The sequence below is a fragment of the Brassica napus genome, chromosome A9, assembly GCF_020379485.1.
Source record: "Brassica napus cultivar Da-Ae chromosome A9, Da-Ae, whole genome shotgun sequence".
Classification (NCBI taxonomy): Eukaryota; Viridiplantae; Streptophyta; class Magnoliopsida; order Brassicales; family Brassicaceae; genus Brassica; species Brassica napus.
Window position 1 is genome coordinate 22,953,373 of NC_063442.1, and position 10,889 is coordinate 22,964,261.

At 45.3% G+C, this 10,889-nt stretch overlaps 1 non-coding gene across 1 annotated transcript; it reads right to left on the reverse strand.

Annotated features, from left to right (window-relative positions):
• Positions 1 to 9,705: 9,705 nt before the first annotated feature.
• LOC125578771 lies at positions 9,706 to 9,811 on the reverse strand. Its single transcript, XR_007316854.1, has one exon. It is a non-coding gene; the product is annotated as a small nucleolar RNA R71 (small nucleolar RNA).
• Positions 9,812 to 10,889: the final 1,078 nt, after the last annotated feature.

Here is a 10,889-nt window from a genome sequence, read left to right on the forward strand (position 1 = left end):
TATAAGCCTTAGGTTCCTGGTGGTGCAGAGAAGAAGACGCCAGAGGCTTCTGCCTATGATCCGCATCTTAACTGATCTCTATCTTTATTGCCTGTATTTTCAACCCCGCGAAGGGGTTTATTTTGTCACTGCCCTCGGCGAGGGCTTAAAACTCTAAACCAGGCCTTCGTGCCTTTATTTTGTTGTTTTGAACAATGGCCCTGCTGTGGCCTTTTATGCATTCCGGATTTGCTTTTTCTTCCTTCGAGCTCTTTTGCAGGCTTCTTGATGATTGTCGAAGGACTCAGGGATCCTGGGTGTCTAGGTTCCTTAGATCCTCTGGACGTTTAAAATGACCGGACCTCATAGGTCTTGTAGGATTGGATCTTTTTCGGGACCCTAGGATCACTTAGAGGTTTTGAATAATGTTGGGATCCTAAGGTCCCTTCTTAGGGAACCCGTAGGTCGTGGACCCTAAGGTCTTGATTTGGACTTGTAGTCCCTAGACCCTGACATCTTTTTACGAAAACCATATGTTATTGACCCTAAGGACTTGATTTGGACTTGTAGTCCCTAGACCCTGAAGTCTTTTTTTACGAACCCGTAGGTTATTGATGCTAAGGCCTTGGATTAGACTCGTGGTCTTTGGACCCCGAGGTTCTTTTTAGGGAACCCGTAGGTTCCTGGCACTTTATAGCCTATCTGAAACCGCTGAGGTCTCGTTTTAGACTCATGGTCTTTGGACCCTGGGGTCTTTTTAAGGAACCCGTAGGTTCTTGGCCCTAAGGCCTATCTGAGCCCGGAGTTCTTTCTCAGAACCCGAAAATTTTAAAGGGACCGCATTCTGCCATCCTAGGTGTGGCCACTCTCGGTACCTGTTGGGTATCGCTTTCTACCGCTCGTGGCTGGTCACTATCGAGTTCCCGTGCTGCACTCTACTTTCTGCAGAAAGCCACTATCCGTCTTAGAAGGTGCTGGAGTGGGTGAAAACCTAAGTGCCATACTTACGCTGTTTTCCACGTCTTGAGAAACATGATATTATTAAGGTGCTCTCGGACTTTTGCACTTGCTCAGTGGCAATTATACCTTGTGTCTCCTATATTAATTTAGCAAGTAGTGTTTTAATACATGTACCTTTCACTTTTTTGGTATTTTATTTTGGGACCCCGATATTCCTGAGGCTATACATGGGTTTTAGGTAGTATTGACGGCATACTCGGGCTTGCGCAGACCCATTCCTACCTTATGTCTCATACCCGTTTTGTTTTTGTGTAGTCGTGCCACTTATCATTGAGGGTTGGCCAGGATCGGAGGTCTCTTTGACATGATCCAGCTCGTTTGCCCCTTTAAGTATTATGGTATTCGTACTCTCTCTTATAGTCGGAACTATTTTATTATATAGGCTATGTCCGTAGACTTTTCAGCGTACATATGAGTAGAAAAACATTATGCTTAAATAAAATATAGAATAATTATATAGAAATCATGGTCTGGAGACCGTACAAGATATCAGCTTGCGAGATACCCCGGTGGTTAGACCATGTTTTACCTCTTATTGCTGGGTGATCCGTGGGGTTCGACATGCTTTTGAGACGAATGTCTTCGCTGGAGGGTTACTTCATCCTCTGTAGAGTTCTGCATCTTTTTGAATCTAGGGACCTCGTTTGGGAGTTGTTTCATGCCCCAGCCCTTGCGGATCCTTGTGTTGTTGACGTTCGGGGGCCACTGTCTCCTATCGATGGAGGTTTTCTGCGCTTCCATGAAGCATGTAGTCGCATTCATCCACTGGAGAAAATGTGTTCGGAGTTCTCCTATCTCCGTCTGGTGCCTACTGGGAGCTTTCTTCCGAGGGGGTTTTGTCGAGGTGTTCGTGCCCCACTCGTTTATCTGTGAGATCACCGGTTGATAACTGTTGAAGCTTCTGGCTATCTGTTGGGGTCAAAAACGGTCACGACGAAATTAAGACCCAAAAATCCTCGGAAATCGTATTTCCGAGAAGATAGTAAAAGAAAAATACGATTTTCGTAAAAAATAGCCAATACGAAATTTTTACGAAGAAGTATCCTTGAAAGCTCAGAACGGACAACTCGAGCTCGATCATTGCGAAACTACCGCGCATGCACGCTATCCGGTCGCTACATAGCAACCAAGTCCAAGCCAAAGCTCGGTCGCTATGTAGCGACCAAGCGTCCGTCCCGCTCGGTCGCTACGTAGTGACCGAGCGTCCGTCTCGCTCGGTCGCTACGTAGTGACCGAGCATCCGTCTCGCTCGGTCGATACGTAGCGACCGAGCGTTCGTCCTGGTCGGTCGCTATGTAGCGACCAAGCTCGGTCACTACGTAGCGATCGAGCTTGGCTCGGGCTCGGTCGCTACGTAGCGACCGGGCTCGAGCCAAAGTTCGGTCGTTTCGTAGCGACTGGGCTCTTCCGAACATCGATTCGACACCAGTCCATGCATTCTCATCAAACCTTCAAATGCTATCTTCCGAAGACCGTAGCGAGCTCAGTCTATGTTTTCCGCTATTCTAAACCATCGATCAAACTTTGCGGATTAAAAACCGCGGAAAGTTCATTCTTTATCGAAAAGAAATCATAATAAACGTGTCGAGATGGAAGACGCCCCATGGGGACCTAAGACACGACTCGAGGCCCATCCTACGATTTCTTAACCAAATGCCCGTAAACCACAGCACGGTTTACGCTTGGTCCACAAGGAAGGATAAATGTCAAGTTTCCGCGGATAAATACGGAAGTTTTGAAGATAAGTGTGAAGATCGGAAAAAATGGAATATCTACATTTTTATGCTATGACGGCTTAAGGGCAGAAGAGTAAAAGCGTAAACCGACCTTGGAGCTAGTATATAAGGAGTCCTAGGCGAGGAGCGCAAAAGGAGGAAGATAACCTTTTCAGAGCAAACTTAGCACTTAGAGCAATTTAGGCATTTTTCCGTTTTTGTTATTTCGAGCTGTGACTCAATTAGGCTTAGCCGTCTTAGGGTTGCTAGAACTAGGAATCTCGCCGACAGCTCTCGAGCCCAGGCTTATACCTTGTTGTAAACGCTCATACGCAAATTCGGAATAAGATCTTCTTTGCTCTCTGTTTTGATTCCTTATTTTTATCGTTGTTATTCTCGTGTTCTCGTGTTCTCGTTGTTTGACGTGTGGTATTAGCAGATATACGGGTCCTCTGGGAAATTAGGGTTTTCTTAGTTTCCTTATTTAAACGGAAATCGACAGTGCGAATTTCGGTTCCCACACTATCTTATCTATGTGAGGCGGAGGACGAGGGTCCTGTGGGGACCAGATTTTGCGAGTAGGTGCAGCCTTGCTGGTTCTTAGGGGAGACCATGGGAAGCGGTCGACGTAAGCTCTCTGGAAGCTTTTTGGATGTAGGGTCCGGACTATGCCGAGGGTTCCGGAATTGCCCCTATTGTTGACCCATGATTCCTGATTTTTCAGGATATGAGGTCTCCTCTGTAATTGCTATAAGATCTTGGTCTTCCCTTTTAAGGTGGTCTGGTAGCAGGACCTAGAATTCTCCTGGTCTCCTCGGATTGCTCTGATGCCCCAGGGTGTAGGGAACTTCACTATTTGATGGAGGGTTGAGGGGACTACTCCCATGTCGTGAATCCAGGGTCGTCCTAAGATCATGTTGTATGCCGATTGGCAGTCCACGACTGTGATAACCCGCCCTTTGGGATAAAATGGTCGAGAGAGCAAAAGTCAGAATCCAGAGCCGAGCTTTTGGGAATCAAAGCAATTGAAGGAATGTTAAGTTTTGATCACTTATGACTTAACATGGATCGAAGAAAATAGAAGATTGGTCGAGAATCAACTTTCTGGTTGAGTCGCGGGCAATACAGATCGATCGGGAAATTTGAAGTACGAGAAGGTCGAAGAATGAATCGTGAGTGAAGCATGAGTTGAGATAAGCTGCTCTACCATTGTTAGAAATGTCTTAGATTGATTAGACGGCAGTTTTGGAAGAATCACATTTTTGAAGCACGACGGTTTAGAAGCTCGACGTTTTTGAAGATTGACGTTTCTTCATCGCGAAGTTTTCTCGGAATATCTTCGTATCAGTAAAATATTATTCTGAAGATATTATAAGTCGGAAGCAGGACGGGAATTAAGCAGGACGGGAAGCAAGCACGACGGGATTGAAGCACGACGGGAAAACCCGAAGTTGGGCAAAAACCCTAATTTTGGTATTACGAAATTCTTTGAGGAAGCCGGAGGCTCGGGAAATATTTTTAAAGGATATCAAACATCATCTGTAGTTTATTAAAAATATTCAGAGAATCAGAATGGGGCGGAAAAATATTCGGGATTGATCGCGGGTCAGAAATTCACAAGAAGGGTCGAAATCACGCAAAGGAACCGAGAAGCTCGAGGTGGCTTGATCAGAAGGGATAAGAACGTGGTGGCAACTGTATAACCAGCTGAGTGTCAAGAGAAGCTCGAGGTGTCACCGTGCATGGAAGCTGCACATGCAGCTTGACATGTAGAAGCACGAGGTGGATCGCCAAGCACGAGATGTCGCGACGCATGGAACCGAAGCATGCTGATCGACATGTGTGAGGATGTGTGGCGCCTTGCATGAGCTCCAGTCATGCAGCCTGACATCTGGGAGGAGTGGTGGCGTCCTGCATGTGTCCTGGACATGCAGCCAGCCATGTGGAGCACGAGGTGCCGCCGTGCATGCGTCCGGAGCCATGCGGAGCGACACACGGGCTGCCACCAACCTGAAGCTGATTGGCTGGTGTCTCCTATATAAAGACCACGACCCCTTCTCATTTCATTCATCCATACCTTTCAAAAGCAAGTTAAAAAGTGGGTTAGAGAGAGAGAGAAAGAAGTAGAAAAAGAAAGTAAGAGGTTCTGAGCTATTTCGAGAGTTTTAGAGAGTTTTCGAGATCAGTTTCTCTACTGATTTCAAGTCAGCGCCTAGGGAAGGTTCTGGCCAACTGAAGATCAACCAATTGAAGATCAATTCAGATGGGAAGCAAGTGAACGTGGTTAGAGAGAGAGAGAGAGAAAGAAAGTGTAGCTGAGTTCTGAAGACCGATACTCCACCGAGAAGGCCAGTTCCGTCCAATCGGCGATTCTCTACGATTGTGACGCGGAAGCTCTGTCCAATTCAATCCGTCCAAGCCAGTCATATTTTCCTACGATCAAGTGGAGGTGCTGTCCAAGATTAGTTCAGTTCCATGGGTTCAGATCAGTCGAAGTTCTCCTCGATACTCCGCCGAAATGTCCGAAGAACTGTCCAGCAGCTAAAGGAGATTCTGTCCAGATCAGTCTGTCCAGACGTGTCAGTTTCTTCATGATGAAGCCGAGGTTATGTCCAAGTCAAGATCAGTCCAGTCCAGTCCAGTCAAGGCGTCCCTTGGGTTTTGGCCAAGTCCTCTACGATCAACCAGCTGCTTCTCGCCTAGAACACTGTGAGTTCGTTTGTTTGAATTCCACTTGGAATTTAGGGTAGATCGAGTCTGCATATAGATTAGAATGATCACTTTATTGAATGGTAGAGTCCTTAGGGTTATTTTATTTATGGAACCGGACTCAGTTTAGCAAGGGCTAAGCTGAGATGAATGGAATTAAGACTGAGTTAATAACCTGACTAGGACTAGGGCTAGGATGCATCATGTTTTCTATTCTTGCGTGTTGATATGGTTGAGTGCAGGTTCCCGTTATCTTTAAGGATAGTTTCATAGCAGGAGGCTGGACTATCTGGATAACGGTTTGATTTATTTGTTTAGTATTGATATTATTGTTTAGTTATTAGTACTAAGGGTCTTAGGCCATATAGGCCGGACTACTGGTACTATGGTTAGTCTTGTGGAGTCGACTGTCTAGTTAGGATCTGGAACTCTATCTTTAGGTTAGGTTCTAGATTGAGTTTGTGTTGTGTGAGTGTGCCGACAGTATGTGCGTAACCCGCCCATACTAGGCTTGTGTAGGGGTGATTAGTGTTTCCTCGGCCTCGTACCCAGCGGGTTCAAGGAAACCCCTTATTCGCTGGATCGGGAAGACTCAGAGAGACGGGATCATGGCCTATGGCTGAGTGATTACACGACGGTGTAATGTGGCAGTGACCCGAAGGACTGTGGGCTGTCGCGCGGTGACCCGAAGGACTGTGGGCCGTGGTCGGTTGAAAGTTCCTTCTTCTGGCCTTTGTGGTAGGGAGATAGGATATTGCCGATAGAGAGGAGGAACACGATGTCACCAGGGCCCAGGTTAGAGTGTTGTGTTAGTGTGTCGTAGAGGGTTATGGGATCCTCGAGTTAGGGTAGCACCGATATACGGTGTTACGTGTTAGATCGAGTCGTAGTTATAGTTATTATTGTGATTGTGGTTGATTGATTTGCTTGCAGGTTCTGACATTAAGTCCTAAGTCTGGTATAGGTACCGGATTAGGCTTGGTGTGTATTTGGTTATTGTAGGCCCGACGTTGTCCTGTATGTGTTTGAGGGATTGCTTGTGAAGGGTGGTGGATATTAAAGCTATGCGGTATCATTGGTTGGCCGATCATGTTCTTGTTTGATTGTTGGTCGATCAATTAATGATACTTGTATAGTCTAAGTGTCTAACACTACATGAGTATTGAACTCAGGCGTATATATGGTTAACTAGGAATTGCTTGTTGACTTGTTTTAATGCAGGTTCCCGTTACTTGAAGCTAGATCATGGCAGGAGGCCAAGTCTAACTTAGTAACGGTTTGCTTAGCCTTAGCTTTTATTGCATGCTAGGGCTAGATTGATTGTTATTTTTGGGTTGTCCGGGTTAGAGTCTAGGTTGCGGGTAGAGGCCGCCAGCTCACTGAGTAACATTAGGTTACTCATCCAACTCCGTTGTCCTTTTTGCAGGTCGCTTTAGGTAAGGATGATCGGATAGCTTGGTGCTGGACGTTAGGACCGCCGGTGTAGATTTTCATGCCTTTTGTAAACGGTATTGTGGATTTGTGTTTAGTTGACTCGATTTGGCATTAGGCCGGGACCGGTCTCGAATTATATCAATGTATGGATATTTCTCGAATCAATAAAGTAATTGTTTTATATGCGCTTCATGAGTACTCTGATATTTGACTAGTCCGGTATTACACAACGTTAGGTCGTAGTACGGGTTGAAAAGCCTTAGGCCTCGATCTAACGGAAAATGCTAACTCTAGGTACGGGTTGCAAAGCCTTATGCCTTGACACAGCGGGAAGAGTTAGTGGATGAACTTGTCTAGGTCGTGGAGTAAAGTTTGTGACTCTGACCGGATTGTCCCTAGCCCGTCACGTAGCGCTTCCGGACCATGGTGTTGGGTTGGACGGTCAGTCATGTTCTTGTTTGATTGTTGGCTGGCCGGTTGGCCTTTCATCTCCAACCCTGGGTATTGTACGGTCGATCGGTCATGTTCTTGTTTGATTGTTGGCCGGTTGATCGACCATATGTCTAGGACGGTTCGGGGGTGTTACAACGACCAGGAATTTGGTAGATAGTTTGATCCCTCCAGCATATTGATATACCTTGGATTTGACCCATTTTTATCCATGGTATATAAGTATTTTACTATATATATATATATATATATCTATGTTTTCTACTCTTCTAGGTTTGTTTTCAGGTTCAGGTGCATTTCAGAGTAAAGCTATGACTTTGGAGCATTTTGGAGCTTAAAGGACATTTCACCCGAGCTGACCACGTAGAGGTCGACGAGAGGAAGAACAATCGATCGATGCGCATCAGTGCTGACGATCGATATCAGGAGATGCCCCGACAGATGAAGATTAATATCGATCGATGTACACAAGTACCATCGATCGATGTCGAGACACCAGACACGCGACATTTTGGATTCAGCAGACTTAAAAACCAAGGCCAAACCAAATTACCAAAATGCCCTGACGAGTTTTTAAACTAGTAGATTATATACTGCCTAAGTGTTTTGACGGCAGGGAGAGCTTTTCTAGACCTAGTTTTGTTACAAGTTTCATTTTGAGAGAGAAGAGAGTTTTGGAGAGAAGATCACTTGTGATTGGAACTTCTTGTTTTCATTTCTTTTCATCTATACTATGAGTTTCTATTCGTTTATTGTTATGAATTGCTTTGCTATGTCTGAGTAATTCAATTATTAGATCCAGGGTTCAGATAAGTTTGTGGGATTAGCCCCAAACTATAGATCTGCCTTGTTGTGATATTCATGATAGATTTGTATTCATTGCTTGTTTTAGCCTTGCTAACTAGAACTTGATCATAGGATTGTATACTCAAGCAACCTTGTTATCCCATCCTGACATCTATCTATCATACTAGGACTGCTAGAGAGGGCTAACCGCCAATTTAGTATCTTAGTAGGGCATATCATATTCGCGCATAGGCCTGGCTAGAACCCATCGATCGATATCCTCAACAGACTATCGATCGACGTTGGCAAAGGTGTATCGGTCGACGTCTTAATAGACCATCGATCGACACTCTCTCGTTGTCGACATACTAACCGTTGAGACACGAGATCTAGTCTGTTAACCAGCAAGACATGCGACAGCAGATCACTGAGTTAAGCGATTGAGCTCTAATATATCATGCATGCAACAGTTAGGCATCTATAGGTATTATAATCTCCAACACCTGAATAGTGGCCCTGCATCTAATATCATTTCCAACCAAGTTACATTTATTATTTACTTGCTTGTTACTATTGCAATTTCATTTAAACATTTGCAACCTTTAGAATTAATAAACACTAGATTTAATTGTTCCCTAGCTCCTTGTGGATTCGATCCCTAAGTACTACATCTGAACCTCTTTTGATGAGAGTAACACTCCTTAGGGTAATTTGAGTGGTATCAAATTTGGCGCCGTTGCCGGGGAGCTTTGATCGCCATTAGATTTAGTTTTATTGATTCTTATTCTCTTTTCTACCCCCTTTCTAATAATCTTTTTCTTGTTTTTTTTTCAGGTGCATGCCCAGCGGTACCAGAAGCAACAAGGAGAAAGACTTGATGTTCTCAGATGATCCTGCTCATTTGGAACGCACCATCCGTAGAGGTCAACGTTCCACATCGCTCGACGCACCAACTCCGTCGTCGATCGATACGCACAACCAACCGTCGACCGACACCAGACCATCATCGTCGATCGATCCCAATCGTTCGACAACGATCGATACTACACCGCGTACGTCGATCGATACTGTGTCGTCAAAAATGGTAAACATTATTATTCTAACACATGACGAGAACGGAAACCTGTTGACCAGGCCGGTCATCTGCGTAATACAACAGGTCAGAAAATAGATGCTCAGGGGACTGTAATCCCTGATGCTGATGCTACAGAAGCTGCTCAACCTGTAGATGAGGACGCTCGATCGAAACCACTGGCCGACTACAATCGCCCAGATGAGTACTATTCCAACATATCAGCTATTCGACTTCCGGAGATACATAAGCAGAATTTCGAGCTGAAGCCTCAATACTATACTCTCGTGTCGCAGATACCCTACTCTGGGGTACTGCACGAGCATCCTATGGACCATTTGGAACGGTTCGAGGATCTAATCGCTGCTATTCGGATGGAAGGAGTCCCCGAAGATTACCTGCTGTGCAAGCTCTTCAGATACACGCTGAATGGAGAAGCGATGCACTGCCTTAGGCAGCAACCCACATGATCTTTAACATCCCGGACCGACATCAAGAATGCTTTCTTACGAAACTTCTTCGATGAGGCGCACGCTGAAGAACTTCGGAACAAAATTTCCACATTCTCGCAGAAGGCTCGAGAGTCCTTCAAAGATGCGTGGATTAGATTTAGGTTCTTCCAGCGAGACTGCCCACACCACGGATTTTCTTCCGAGGTCTCGCCTTACAGTATCAAATGGCTCTTGATACGGCGAGTGAAGGAAACTTCACTACTCAGAATCCGTTGGAAGCTGTGAGACTTATCGAAAACCTTGCTAACAGCAGCAGCACCAAAAACATTGACTCTGAATGGAAGACGTTTGTAGCCTCTATCGGGAAGGAACAGATGGACAAAGTAAGAGCTAAGTTAGATGTGGTGCACGAGCTTCTTAGGAAGCAAGTCTGTTCAGCTGAAGGAGAAGTAGCAGATACGGAAGGAGAAGAAAATGTGAACTACATCGGAGGTACCGGATTCCAGAAATTTGGAAACGAGGGCGGAAACAGAAACTTCTTTGGAAATGGCCAAAGAAGTAACCAAAGTTAACAATTTCAAAAACCCTTCAACAACAGCAAAAGCTACTCGAACTCTTACTACCAAAATCCACTCCAGACTCAGGAAAGCAAGATCGAAGAAATGCTTGATCGAGTACTGTTGGGACAACAACAAATCACCGTGGATTTCAACGGTAAAATAGACTCCGCCTACAACAATCTGAACACCAAAATCGAAACCTTAGGGACTCAGGTGAGAAAACTTGAAACGCAAGTAATTCAGACGGGCGAGACTATAAAGAGGCAAGAAGCTTTCGCTAGAGAGGCAGGAGCCGCCAAAGGGAAACACCACGTAAATACCATCATAGATGATGATTTCTGGCAAGTGGTGAGAAATGAAAAGCTTGAGGAAGGAGACTTCGAAATCGAAAGCTCCATGAGTCTCGGCGGATCCCAATGGTGTCGACCGATGTCGATGAACTCGTATCGATCGACAGACCATGATAAAGATCGATGGACGGATTACTCCAGTCATCGATCGACGTCGTCCGCTGAATCGACTGAATGCAATGCAGTTTGAATTCTAACTCATGAAGAATTCGCAGCTAAGCATCCTCACCCACCCTCCCCTTTCTATGATAAAATCAACCGATCGATCGACAGAGTGAGTCTGACATCGATCGTCACAACACACCTCCCATCGATCGACAAGCACCTCTGACATATCGAGTGTGTTTACCCTCAATCGATAA